Below are 14,932 nucleotides of genomic sequence, written 5' to 3'. Positions count from 1 at the left end.
CCCGAAGAGGGGCTTCGCGCCACCAGGATCAGTATGTCCCGGGCCTGCCAGGGCGTCCGCGATTCCACCTCTGCGGCCTCGGGTCGGTGACTTGGTGGGGAACGCAGGAATCTAGACTTTAGACCCTAGAAATCGCACTGATCACCTGAAGCATATTTTGGAAAGTCCAGGCGGATGGAAGCGCCGGCGTTCTCACCGTGTAGGGAGAGGATAAGGAAGGGGCCAGGCGCCCGGGGCGGATGGTTTGAGCGCCGCTGGAAAGGGAAAGGAGACAGAGCCTCCTGGAATCGCAGCGCCTGCGTTTATGAGAAGTGCAACCGGGGCAGGGGCACTGAGGGGCAGGGTGAGGAAGTGGGCGCCCCGCGCATGGACCCCAGAGGACCGACTAGGTGTGGGCGTTCACTCGGAGCCTCTGTTCATGCTCTTGAAAACCGAATGAACAGAGAAGTGCCCTCCATCCTTCGCCTGCGCCAGGGCAGTTAACGTGCAGGCGCCGCCGGGATTTTCCTGGAACAAATCCGGGCACTTGATCTTCCGCACCCTCGGAGCTGCCCTGGGAAGTCGGAACAAGTCTGGGCGCCCGGACTGCGGACTGCAAAGCAGGGAGCGGAGGGCGGGAGACTGGGGGCGGGAGGTGGGGGTGCGGGCTGCTGCTGGGGACCGAGGTGGGCGTTGGAGGGGAGGGTCTGTGTGCGCGGGTATCCTCCAGCGTTGGGGGAGCGGACGGGCCAGGGGCCTCTAGGGAAGCAGCGCTCGGGGACAGGGGTGGTTTTCCCGTCTCTGTGTGCGCGGCGATCCCCCCACCCAGCTCTGGCGGAGGAATGGGTGGGGGAGGAGCCCTGAGAGATGCAACTCGTTAAGAGTGGGGGGTGGGCGTTTGGGGGAAAGGTTTGCGTGCGCTGCGGCCCTCTGGCTGCTAGAGAAGTGGGCGAGAGAGAGTGGGCGCCGGGAGGGGGTCTATAGGCGCCGCGACCTCACCCACTTCCCTCCACGCTTGTGGGGGAGTGAGTGGGGAAGGGGCATTGGGAGAGGCGGCGCGCCGACACTGAGTTGCAACGTGAGCTTCCCGGAGTTGACAGCATCAAAGGAAAACCCTGGCGAGCAGCCAGGGCCAGCGAGCGACCCCAGCAGGGGGACGAGGCGGTGCAGAGCGCTCGTCCCGGACAGGCGAGGGGGATCCCTGGGGAGCAGCTGCTGCTCACGGACCACCGGCGATGCACGGGGTGGAGAAGTGAACGTAGTCGACAGGATTTCTATCCGGAAGGTGGACAGCGCTACAGGGAAATCTCCTCGATTCCTGTCCGTCTCATAATTTGGCAAAAGCTCGCGCCACTGCCCTCGACCTGGGCGACAGAGCGAGACTCCGTCTCCAAAAAAAAAAAACAAAAAAAAATAGCAAAAGCCTGTCGCTCTTTGTCGACCTCCCCACATTCCCCAGTCACCTGACTGGGGTTCGTTGGTGTCAAAACCCTAGCCTTGGTGCCCTCGGTGTCGGCAGGACCCTCGCCCACTGGCTAGCGGAATCAGGCACCTGCACGCGGGCTCCTCATTGCCCTGGCGCGTGGGGAGCAAGGGGCTTCTGCAGCAGTCTCCAGCCACCCTGCTTGGGACACAGGTGGCAGGGCCCTGGAGTAGCTTGGCTTCATTTCACTCCTAGTGCCTCCACACCGTGGAATTGACTAAACAAATGTTCAGGTTCGCAAAACGGTCTGACTTCCTCCCCAAACTTGACAAGGACGTTTCTAGTGAAATTACTCTGTCTGTAAGTTTTTTTGGCACAACCACAGTTTGCAATTTACTGTTTTCGTTAAAATATTTTTTTTCTCAAAACGTAATTTTCTATTGGGTCTCATCCTGTTTATCTTCTGTTCATTAAGTGACATCTTTCTTTTTTTCTTTGAGACTCAGTTTCGATCTTGTTGCCCAGGCTGGAGTGCAATGGTGTGATCTCGGCTCACTGCAACCTCTGCCTCCTAGGTTCAAGCGATTCTCCTGCCTCAGCCTCCCGAGTAGCTGGGGCTGGGATTACAGGCAAGCGCCACCACTCCTGGCTAATTTTTTGTATTTAGTAGAGACGGGGTTTCTCCATGTTGGTCAGGCTGGTCTCGAACTCCCAACCTCAGGTGATCCACCTGCCTCGGCCTCACAAAGTGCTGGGATTACAGGAGTGAGCCACCGAGCCTGGCCATAAGTGACATCTTTTTTTTTATCACGTATTAGTAACGCATATGAGAGGCAATCTCGCCAAACCAGTGAGAGTCTTGAGCTCTGTAACCGGCTTCAGATCCCAACCTAACTGCATAACCTTGGACTAGTTACTTACCCTCTCTGGGCGTTAGTTTCATCATCTGTGAAATGGGGATAATGAGAGTACCTACCTCCGCCGGGCGTGGTGGCTCACTCCTGTAATCCCAGCACTTTGAGAGACCGAGGCCGGGGGATCACCTGAGGTCAGGAGTTCGAGACCAGCCTGGCCAATATGGTGAAACCCCGTCTCTACTAAAAATACAAAAAATTAGCTGGGTGTTGTTGCTGGCGCCTGTAATCCCAGCTACTCTGGAGGCTGAGGCAGGAGAATTGCTTGAACTTGGGAGGGAGAGGTTGTGTGAGCCGAGATGGAGCCACTGCACTCCAGTCTGGGCAACAAGAGCAAAACTCCGTCTCAAAAAACAAAAAACAAAAAAAAAAAGAGTACCTACCTAACGGGCTAGCTGACAGCATTTAGTAAATTAATAACATAGAGCTCTTATAACGGGATGGCACATACCAAGCAAAAGCTGTTATTACTATTATTATATTGAGGCTAAATTGGCTAGACTTCAAACTATAAATAAGATCAGTAACAGAATGCATATTTTTGTATACTATAAAGAGTATGCATAATGAAACACATGTCCATCATCAAAATTAGAAAAACAGTCATTTTTTTTTTTTCTTTTTTGAGACTGGATCTCACTCTCTCACCCAGGCTGGAGTGCAGTGGCAAAACTGAGGCCCACTGCACCCTTGAACTCCCAAATTCAAGGGATCCTCCCACCTCAGCCTCAGGAGTAGCTGAGACTTAAGGTATCTGCCACTGCACCTGGTTAATTTTTTAATTTTTATAGAGACAGGATCTCGCTGTGTTGCCAGGGCTGATGAACAGCCAGTTTAAGAGAATCTGAAAATGTACCTTAGGAGCTTGAAGTGCTAACTTGTTTGAGATCACTGTAAATGTTTTAGCTGAAACATCCCTTACAACAAAAATACAGAATGATGAAAATCAGGTTACTTATTCTACCTCCTTCGTTTTACGGATGAAGAAACATTCAGAGAGGTTAAGGGTCTGGGCCAGAGATCTCCAGCTAATTAGGGGCCAAAATAGAATGAGGACTTCTGACTCATTCCCCAGGGCTCTTACACACCACACTGCTGATTTCCTGTTTACTACGGATTAATGAACTGTTAACAGATAGAAAGTATAAATAAGGAAAAAGTGTACAAGCATGTGCTATCTCTAGCACCAAGAAGGACCAGGCAGTCATGTCATGGCTACTTTTGTCCCACAGCTTTATCTTGGTCCCTCACATTATAAGACATGACCACATGACTCGCCTCAGGTAAGGTAAGGTTAACAGATCAAGCTATTGTCAGAGCCAGCATTAGCATTTTAGGCCCCACTTGGGTATACATTTGATTGCAAATTCTGTTAATCTCTTGTAGCAGTTTTAGAAATCATCTTTGAGCTTTTCTTGAATTCTTAAAATACCCTTCCAGCTGGCTTTGAAGGTCTTTCCTATAACAAAGCCTTTTAGAAAAGGCCTTCAGAATTACACAGAAGATTTTATGATTCTAGATTTTATGGAGTAGCAACAGTAAAGGAGAAAAGCTTTCTTATTTTAATGCAGTAGCCTGAAACTGGTTTCATTCCAGGCACTTGAGTATCAATTCCTGAAATCCTACTGTTCTTTTATTTCTGCATGTGGCCATCTAACCACTTTCACCTTCCATGGACAGATGCAGATGGTGGCTTAAAGGTTCAGCCCTCATATTAACAGTTTAAGAATTATACAGCAGAGACTTTCTAGTGAACATCTGGTCTTACAAAGTTATTTATAGGGATGGTGTGTCTTCCAGGGAAGGTACTTCGAGGAATGATGCCTGCATCCTTGAAAAAGGAAACCATGGTTTTCTCCAGTGTGTGAACTGGATACTGAGTATCTTACTTTTTTTTTTTAACCCCAAGAAACCTCTTGCATGAATATCCTACTCTTGACTTTGCATCTTGGGATACTTACTACATGTTCTTAGACAGAAGGACAGGGCATTAAGAAGGGAGTGACTTTCTAGCATGCTCCCAAGCCAGTTTGGCAGAACTTAGTTTTGAAATCGCATGTGTCAAGTCAGGTCCCAATATGATTATAATGTGTATCACTGTCCAAGTGGGAACATTTCAGATTGGTTTTCAGTGCAACACCAGGTGACTCACAATGTGAGCTTCTATTCAAACAAGTACAGTGTCAGTCAGCAACTAATAGGGCTCACTCTGAGTCAGAGCTTAGCGTTTAGTACAATAAGTGTGAGTCACTGACTACCCGGCACCATCTGAGATGGTCCCTGAATGTTACTTTGCGCAGCTAGCTCAAGAGTTAGCGATGCTGCTTGGAGTGAGTCAGTTTGTAGTACAATTGAATGGGCTCTTGGAGAGGCCATTCACAATCAAGTTTGATGTGGCTGAGTGCTCAACGTAATATTACATGATTATAAATTCACGGAGTAGATTACCTTGATTCTAATCCAGCTGATTAGAGTCTAGCTATTTGCACGGGGAATCACTTGTGAAATATGAGTAATATGCTCTGTTGCCCAGCAGTGATATTTTACATGAGTTATTTCAATAGTTATTAAAACCAGTTGACCTTTCTGATTTGGGAATGCTCAATTTCTAGTTAAGCATGTATTTTATCCTAAAGTGTAAAATCCTTTTCATATGAGCTTTTGAGTTTTAGGCAAAGGCATCTCATGCAAAGTTATCTGATAGCTTGGCTTCCTGAGGTGCTGGGTAGTACAATGTGCACCTCCGTCCAACAGTGAAGTAGTGGAGAACGCCCTGCTATCTGGTTTGTCTACATTTGTGCCCCTCTGAAGCTGACTGAATTGTGGTTGCTCAAGGCTAGAGTGCAAGTTTGTACTGCTGCTCTTAGGCTAAGGACACCAGGCACTTTAACCCTTTTAGGGCCGAATAGCTAGAACCAACACTTACACAGCTGTTGGATTTTTGCAACCATGGAAAGAATTATGCAACCTACTCCTTACCTCACCTGTATAATGGACTTTTATGTCTCAGGGTGGAATGATAATGAGATTTAAGGGACTACTAGATTTCTTTCTTTCTTTTTCTCTTTCTTTCTTTCTTTCTTTTTTCTTTCTTTTTTTTTTTCTTTCTTTCTTTTTTTTTGTTCACGTCTTTTATTAACTAATACACAATTACTTATCCTCTGGTTTGTTGAAGCAATAAATCAGACAACATTAGCCACAATAATGCCTGTCAAAGTGGCTGGCCATAAAAACTCCAGCACCACATTCATCTGAAAGGCACTCCCAACGAAGGCCACTAATTCTGCCATTTTTATCCACCTTACAGTATTTCAGGACACCTACTTCACCTTCTTATGCTTATTCTTGGGAGTTGGATAAGATTTCTTCCTATTTTTGGCACTACCATGAAGTCTCAACACAAGATAAAAAGAGTAGATTCTTTTTGAATGTTGTAGTCAGAGAAAGTATGTCCATATTCCAGTTACTTGCCGCTTCCAGTTGCTTGTCTTTGCTGATCAGGAGGAATTCCTTCCTTATCCTGGATATTGGCCTTTACATTTTTCTGTTGTATCTGAGGGTTCAACCTCGAGGGTGATGATCTTCCCTGTAAGGATATTTGCAAAAATCTGCATTTTGGTGGATGCTCCATCTGAGATTGAGGGAAATGAAGAGATGGGTTAGACTATGGACATGGGAGAGGGTGCTGGCCAGAGAGCAGCCCAAGAGCACGCCCATAGATTTCTTAATTTGTATAAAAGTCGTGTTGATAATTAGTGAGAGGAAGTCATTATCCATAGAACTCAGATTAGACTACTGTTAAAAAGTACATGTGGCCAGACGTGGTGGCTCACGCCTGTAATTCCCACACTTTAGTAGGCCAAGGCGGGTGGATCACTTGAGCCCAGGAGTTCCAGACTAGCCTGGGCAACACAGTGAAACCCCATCTCTTAAAAAAAATGCAAAAAATTAACTGAGTGTGATAGTGCACACCTGTAGTCCCAGCTACTTGGGAGACTGAGGCCGGAGGATCACCTGAGCCTGGGGACACTGAGGTTGCAGTGGGCCATGATCTTGCCTCTGCTCTCCAGCCTGGGCAACAGAGTGAGACCCTGACTTAAAAGAAAAAAAAAAAAGTACATGTATATTTTTCTCTGTTCATCTTTTGATGACTCCAAAAGAATCTTACATGTATGGGGTCTTCCATATACATTCATTTTGTTGTTACAAATATTTATTTCTAGTGATTACCCAGATATAGTTCATATATCTCCTGCCATAAAGAAAGATATAGATATTTCTTTGCATTTAAGGGGGACTTTACATAAAGAATTTAATTCTTCCTGACTTACTATAATCCCGGCAAATTTCGGTTATTAGGACTCTTTAATGAATTAGAGTATTTCTAAAACTGAAACAGTGTCTTTCTGTGTTTATTAGTGATGAGCTATTTGGTATTTTTGTGAGGTTTATGACAGCTTTTAACTTCATTTACTTGAGATGTAACTTACAGTAAAGTTTACACATCTTAAGAGTGGAACTTAGTAAACTTCATGTAAGTGTACCCCCACAGAACCACCATTTAGATCAGGGTTTCTCACCTCAGCACTGTGGAGATTTGGGGTTGAATAACTCCTTACTGAAGGGAGTTATTGAATAGAATAACTCCATTGCACTGTAGGAGGTTTAGCAGCATCCCTTATCTCCACCACTGGATGATCCAGTAGCACCCTTCCCTGGATGCCATGACCAAAAATGTCTGTAGACATTGCCAAGTGTCCCCTGGGGCCAAAATCACTCACCACATCTCTAGATGAAGATACAGGATATTTTCAGCGCCCCGTGCTCTCCTAAAGAGCCCATCTCGCTTCCTCCCATTCAGGACTCTCACAGGTAACCACTTTTACAACTTCTTTTAAACTGCCTGCTTTTAAAGTTCATATGGAATTCAACAGTGTTTAATATTTGCATCTGGTTTTTTAGCTCAGCATTATGTTTTTGAGATTCATTTGTTGTTGTATGTATTGTTATTTTTTAATGCTGTGCAGCATTCCTTTGTGTGAATACACCACAGTGTATTTATCCATTCCACTACTGAAGAAATTTTAGTTGTTTCCAGTGTGGAGCTATTATTAATAATGCTAATATGAACATTCTCATTCATGCCTTTTGATGAACTTTTTTCCTTTGGGTATATGTCCAGGATAAAAATTGTTGGGTAATAAGTCCAGTGTATGTTTAGCTTTAGTAGATACTGCAAAACTGTTTCATAGTCCAAATCAGTTTACATCCATCCCCACCAGCAAAGTGTGTATTGCTTCACATCTTCACCAGTACTTAGTATTGTTTGCCCACTTAACTTTAGTCATTTCTGGTGGCTGTGTAGTAGTATCTCATTGTGGTTTTAATTTGTATTTCCCTGGCTACTAATGATGTTAAGTATCTTCCTATATGTTTTTGGGTCAAGTCATTTGTATATTTTCTATTTAAAATGCCTCCACAAGCCTTTGGCCCATTTTTCTTTTTCTTTCTTTCTTGCTCTCTCTGGTTTTTTTTTTTTTTTTTGAGACAGAGTCTCCCTTTGTTGCCCAGGCTGGAATGCAGTGGCACAATTAGCTGTGAAGCTGAGACTATAGGTGTGCACCTCCACTTTATTATTGTTATTATTGATCTGTCAGAGTTCTTTATATATTCTGGATACAGGCCATCTGTCAAAACTCTGTGTGTGTGTGTGTGTGTGTGTGTGTGTGTGTGTGTGTGTGCGCGCGCACTGCAAATCTCTTCTTCCAGTCTGGCCTGCCTTTACACTCTCATTCCATATCTTTTGACTTTCATAGTTTCTGTTGGAAAGTTATGCTTCTTTGAAGGTAGAATGTTTTTATCCTCTGGCCAAAGTTTTTCTCTTGTTTTTCACGTAACACAGTGAATATAATGTGCCTATATATGGTTTTCATTTTATTTTTTCTGCTTTGGGTTAATTGAGCTTCTTGTATCTGTGGATTGACGTCTTTCATCAACTTAGGAAAATTTTCACTCAGTGTCTCTTCAAATATGGCTTCGTCTGGCTTTCTTTCTTTCTCTCCTGCTTCTGGGACCCAAATCATACATATGTTAGACTTTTTCCTTCATGTCTCTTATTGTCTGATCTGTTTTGTTCATTTCTCATCTCTCTCTGCTTCAATTTGAATATTTTCTGTTGACCAGTGTTTTAGTTAATTAAGCTGTCTTCCTCTGTGTCTAAGTCTTTTGTCAAACCATATAGTGAGTTGTTAATTTCAGAACTTGTTTTCTTCTAAATGTAGTATGCTAATTTGATTCATTTTAATACATTTATCTGATGAAATTTCCCATCTTTTCATCAGTTTAGTCCATCTAATTCTTATCTACTAAATCCAATGAGATCATCTGTGTGCCTATATCTATTTTCTATTCATCACATTTTTATCTCTCTTCACAGATCTAGTAATTTTTATTACATGTAGACATTGTATATAAAGAAACTGTGTAGGTTCTGGTAATTTCTTCCACCAGCAAGGATGGAATCTCCCTTGGAGGGATTTCCTGTCTAAGGATGAAGGACTGAAGGGCTGATCACTTCAGGCCAGCAGATATTAGAATGGGTCAGATCTGGTTACACTTTTGGGGTTTTTTTGTTTGTGTTGACATGGAATCCCCTTCTGTCACCCCCAGGATGGAGTACATTGGCACCATGATAACCTAGAACTCCTGGGCTCAAGCAGTCCTCCCACTTCAGCCTCCTGAGTGGCTGGGATTACAGGCACATGCCAATTCACCTGGCCATTTTAAAAAAATGTTTGGTAGAGATGAGGGTCTGGCTATGTTACCCAGGCTGGTGGCTGCAGTTTTAATAAGATTTACCTAACCCCCGGTTCTTTCTTGTTCCTTGAGAATTTTCTCCTGGGTTCCAGAATGAAAGCCTGGTGGACTTCCATCTCCTTGGTCTCAAAAGAATGGAAGACTCAGTCTTCCCTTCAGATTTTAAGTTTCTTCTTTGCCTCCACCTTCCCCATATGTCTTCCACATTTGATAAATGTCTTGTAGGACCCAGCCATGTGTTTGAGGAATGTCTTGTTACTGAAGGGGACTTGTTCTCCCGCATGAGAAAAGAGTCCCTTTATATCCTCAGCTTGTGCTAATGGTCAGCAAAAGCCCTCAGAAAAAAAAACAGCTAGTGACAGACTACTCAGCTTGGAAGAGCTCTCTCACTCAGAAATTTTAGTTTATGTAATCTTTTTGCTTTCACAGTTCTCTGATGACTTTAGAAATGTAATTTCACTTATTTATCTGATTTTTTTTAATTGTTGCATAATAATAGTGATTTGGGCTGGGCGCGGTGGCTCACGCCTGTAATCCCAGCACTTTGGGAGGCCAAGGTGGGCAGACCACTTGAGGTCAGGATTTTGAGACCAGCCTGGCCAACATAGCAAAACCCCATCTCTACTAAAAATACAAAAAAATTAGCCAGGTGTGGTGGCGTGTGCCTGTAGTCCCAGCTACTCAGGAGGCTGAGGCAGGAAAATTGCTTGAACCTGGTAGGCAGAGATTGCAGTGAGCCAAGATCACGCCACTGCACTCCAGCCTGCATGACAGAGCAGGATTCTGTCTGAAAAACAAAGTGATCTGCTTTGACTTATTGACATTTTTCTTGAATTAATTTTCTGTTGATTACATTGTTATCTTTCTTTTATATCATTTTTTTCCAGTGTAATTCAGAAAATGTGTATTTTAAAATTCACCATTTGTGTGTGTAAAATGTAATACATGCTTTGTCAGTTTGAAAACATTGGAAAGAAAAGAAGTATGTTAGTGGCCGGGCGCGGTGGCTCAAGCCTGTAATCCCAGCACTTTGGGAGGCCGAGACGGGTGGATCACGAGGTCAGGAGATCGAGACCATCCTGGCGAACACGGTGAAACCCCGTCTCTACTAAAAAATACAAAAAACTAGCCGGGCGAGGTGGCAGGCGCCTGTAGTCCCAGTTACTCGGGAGGCTGAGGCAGGAAAATGGTGTAAACCTGGGAGGCAGAGCTTGCAGTGAGCTGAGATCCAGCCACTGCACTCAGCCTGGGTGACAGAGCGAGACTCCGTCTCAAAAAAAAAAAAAAAAAAAAGAAGTGTGTTATGATTTTGCAACTCTTTGTGCTTCGGATTGCAGTTGTGTAATGTAAAAAGCATGAGTGCTGGAATGAAAGAGAATTGGGCTCAAATTTTGACTTTGATCATTAGTTTTGTGAGCCTCTGAATCTGAATAGCAGCGATACGAATACTTGCTTTAACATAATACATGTACAGCAGAGGGTTCAAGTGAGTATCAGTAAGTGGTACCTCTTACCAATATTCTTCTAATATTTATCATTATTTTAAGCCACTGACTATGGATAATTTGATTTTAAACATTTATATTTTGATATATTTCTATTTGGTACAGTTTCTAAAATTTTCACCATTTGAACAATGTTCTTTTCAAAAAAAACTTAATATAAAAGACCTGTACCATGACTTAATATCCAGGAAAAATTTTACTGACATGTTTATGAATTCATATTTGGCCTAATCTTTGTCACTTATAGACCCCCCCAAAAATGACCTCCTGAAACTGAAGAATTTAGATAAAATTTAGTTACAGAAAGAACTGCATTCAGAATAGTCACTCGCAGTAAAACCCACATTTAACTACTTCATGTTATATAGATATATAGGGCTTATTATAAGATATAGGCAATAAGAAAACAATATTAAAAAATATTAAGAAAAGGCTAACACTATTTTCTGGAAAGAACAGCTGGTTGACCTTTGCAGAGGAGAGTCTGTGGGGACTGTAATTTTAACATTATCTCCATGAATGATTTAAATATAATTAATTTTCATATTAGATTTCCTGTTGCCATTGTTGCTCTTTTATTTTGACTATGGCATTTGCTTCCTGAAAAAAAAATACTATACTAATATATAGAAATAGTTAGATTCTACTCTAAAGCTGGGATGAAAATGGTAAACCTGGAGGTGGAGTAGCAGGACTCTCCTGACCTGGGCCAGGAGGATAGCACTGATGTGTGCATCCCCAAGGCCTTGGACTTACCTCAGTCTCACCTGTCATGTCACTCTTGCTTACTGTCTCAGCCTTTAGTTCCTTAGTGTGATGACAGCCAGCTTCAATGACAGCCAGCTTCACTGCTCTGACCTCCGTATTCCGAGAAGGACTGCTCTTCTTACCATTTGTGGGCAGATTTAAGTCAAGGCACAAGAGTGAGGGGATCTAGTTATGCAACAACCTGAAATTTGTCAAATTCCCACTAAAGCTAAGTTTTTACCAAACACATACGTCACCTTCAGCCCCTTGAGTGACTGGCTAGGCTGTCCTGTTCTTTTGGCAAAATGAAATACTTATTAACAAAAACACCAGAACATCATAACCAGACCATGTAGAATAAACTTGACTTAAAGGATGAAAAGAGTACTAAGAAGTATAAAAAGGATAAAATTATGCAAAATCTAGTCAAGCAAAAAACTCACCCCCCGAGCATGTTAAACAAATGTCATAAACTAAACAAAAGGCTTTATTTCTTTTCTTTTTTTTTGAGCCGGAGTCTCGCGGTGTCTCCCAAGCTAGAGTACAGTGGCACGATCTCAGCTCACTGTAAGCTCTACCTCCCAGATTCACGCCGTTCTCCTGCCTCAGCCTCCCGAGTAGCTAGGACTACAGGCGCCCGCCACCACACCCAGCTAATTTTTTGTATTTTTAGGAGAGACAGGGTTTCACCGTGTTAGCCAGGATGGTCTCGATCTCCTGACCTTGTGATCCACCCACCTCGGCCTCCCAAAGTGCTGGGATTATAGGTGTGAGCCACCACGCCCAGCCCAAAAGGCTTTATTTCTTTTCTTTATCTTCTAGTGATCTGTATTCAAAATCATGAGGGCATTTATGAAAACTATAAATACGAATTTAGATAGAGAAAACGTTTGTTGAAATCGATCAAATCTACTCTGATAATTAGAAGGCTACATATAGCTTACATTTTCTTAATTGAAACAGGTCCTCTACGTGCCTTTTTACCCAATACATTAGTAAGGAGGTTTTCGTCCTGGGTCTCTGTATCCAACTGCCTTATTTTGTCTCACTGAAAGGTTATAAATTGCTTATGGTTCCCTGCAAAGAGTCCAAAGTGTATAACCACTGAACATTTCAAGTCTGAAATTTCTTCAATTTTAGATCTGTTTGTTCAACATATCTACTATTTGACACTTCACACCAAGGGGGAGGGAGATCTAAAATTCAGTAGATATTTTGGTACAAACTGTAGAAAACTGAAACCTCGAGGAGCAGAGATTCTCCCACACACATCCTAGGAACTGCAGACAAAAACATTCTATCAGCTTAGCCCGGAGAACTGTCTTGGGAATGCTAAGGCCCTGTGGGACAAAGTAATGTGCTGGAGTTTCTCTTAGCCCATTCAAATCAAAGCAGACCTGCTGGGAAAAGGACTCCAGCAACCTTCGCTGATCGGCCTACACAAATGATTCAAATCCATCGAACTGTGGCCCATGTGCAGCTGTGGTTGTGAGGGGCACAGTTCTGTGGGGTGACAGATGCGTCCGTGCCTTGAACCACATGATCTAGATTCAAGCCTGTGTGGGACTGACTGAATGTCAGGCACATTAGACAACCTCCTTGAAGCTGAGTTTTCCCCATTAATAAATGGGATCTCAAAATCTCCACAAAATCATTTCAGATATTAAATGTAAGATGTGATACATTTGCTCATGTAAACATAGGAAAAATTGTGCATTATTTAGGCCCTGATAGAGTTTGGATTTTTTCTAGTGTCAGGATTTGCCTTTGAAGCCCACAGGAGGGGACTAACAGGGTCTAGATTCTATTTTAAAACAGTTAGTAAATATTTTAGGCTTTGTGGGCCATGTGCTTTCTATTGCAACTACTCAACTCTGCTACTGTAACAGAAAGCTGTGAGGGGAGAGGGAAGGCAGTGGATATGGAATGTATTGTAGTCATCCAGACAAGAGATGGGTCCGCCAGCCTAGGAGAAGCAGCAGGGATGCAGTGCAGGCCTGGTGTGAGTCATGGAGATGCAGTGAGCTTGCTCATGAGTGATGCATGAGGAATCAAGGTGATTCCTTGATGTAGGTGGATGGTGGCACCATGTGTGGCCATGGAGAAGACAGGAGGTGAAACAGACGGGCTGGAGGGGGAGACGCTGGATTCCATGTTAGACCCTAGTGATGCCCAGGAGAGCTCCAACTGTGGTGCCAGGCAGCTGGTTGGATCTGTGTGTATGGCAGCCAGGGAATGGCCTGGGCTAGAGGCAGAAATGTGGATTCGTTAGGTTCTGATGATGTGCAGCCTTCTGTGCTGTTACATGCTAAATGATCATGAAGTTATGGTGGGAAGCTCTTGAACATAACCAGTAGGATCTTACTACTTTAGAATCTGCACTTCCTTTTCTCAATTATCCATAAACAGTCTATGAAGAGTTTCTGTTTGTGATAGGGGTCAGCAAACAAGGCACAGGGCCACCTCTAGCCCTCTGCCTGCTTTTGTATGCCCTGAACACTAATAATGGTTTTTATTTTTATTCCTTTTGTTTGTTTGCTTGTTTGTTTTGAGACAGGGTCTTGTTCTGTCACCCAGACTGGAGTGCAGTGGCGGGATTTCGGCTCACTGCAACCTCTGCCTCCCGGGTTCAAGTAATTCTCTTGCCTCAGCCTCCTGTGTAGCTGGGACTACAGGCGCCCGCCACCATGCCTGGCTAAATTTTTTGTATTTTTAGTAGAAATAGGGTTTCACCATGGTGGTCAGAGTTGTCTCGAACTCCTGACCTCGAATGATCCACCCGCCTCAGCCTCCCAAAGTGCTGAGATTACAGGTATGAGCCACTGCATCCGGCCAAGAATGGTTTTTACATTTTTTAATTGTTGGGAGAAAAAGTCAAAAGAATAAGGCCAGGCATGATGGCTCATGCCTGTAATCCCAGCACTTCAGGAGGCCTAAGCGTGAGAATCTCTTGAGGTTGGGAGTTTGAAACCAGCCTGGGCAACAAAGCAAGACCCTGCCTCTGCAAAAATAAAAAATTAGCCAAGTGTGGTGGCATAAGCCTTAGTTCCTGCTACTCAGGAGGCTGATGCAGGAGGATCACTTGAGTCCAGTAGGCTGAGGCTGCAGTGAGCCGTGGATTGCACCTTTGCACTCCAACCTGTGTGACAGAGTGAGATGCTGTCCCACCTCCCCCCAAAAAAAGAAGAAGGTTTTGTGACACACGAAAATTTTACAGAGTTCAGATTTCAGCATTCATAAAGATTTATTGGAGCACAGCCATGCTCATTTGTTTGATGTTTGAGGCTTCCTTTGTGATATACAGGCAGAACTGAGTAGTTGCAGACAGACCAGGAGGCCTGCAAAGTGTGCAATAGGTACGCTCTGGTCCCTCACTGAAAATGTTTGTCTACCTCTGGACTATAGCATAAATATAAGTGTGGGGTATTACTAGGTTTTTGTAGGAAACAATCTGTATGAAAGTAAATATGAAGTTCAAGCAATGACAATTTTATTTCTTACAGGATAGTCTACTCTTTACAAAAATTTAGGCAGGGCGCGGTGGCTCA

General features: G+C 43.7%; 1 protein-coding gene and 1 pseudogene across 4 annotated transcripts in view; one reads left to right on the top strand and one right to left on the bottom strand.

The window, feature by feature from the left end:
- Positions 1-14,932, top strand: part of RGS20 (regulator of G-protein signaling 20) — a 123,739-nt gene that overhangs the window by 30,565 nt on the left and 78,242 nt on the right. The gene's annotated exons all lie outside the window — the stretch shown is intronic.
- On the bottom strand, positions 5,467-5,930 carry LOC105508689 (annotated as a pseudogene).

This window comes from Colobus angolensis, unplaced genomic scaffold (assembly GCF_000951035.1).
Source record: "Colobus angolensis palliatus isolate OR3802 unplaced genomic scaffold, Cang.pa_1.0 Scaffold166, whole genome shotgun sequence".
In the NCBI taxonomy this organism is placed as follows: Eukaryota; Metazoa; Chordata; class Mammalia; order Primates; family Cercopithecidae; genus Colobus; species Colobus angolensis.
Note: the sequence above shows the minus strand (reverse complement) of the source record. Positions and strands in the feature narration are given on the sequence as shown.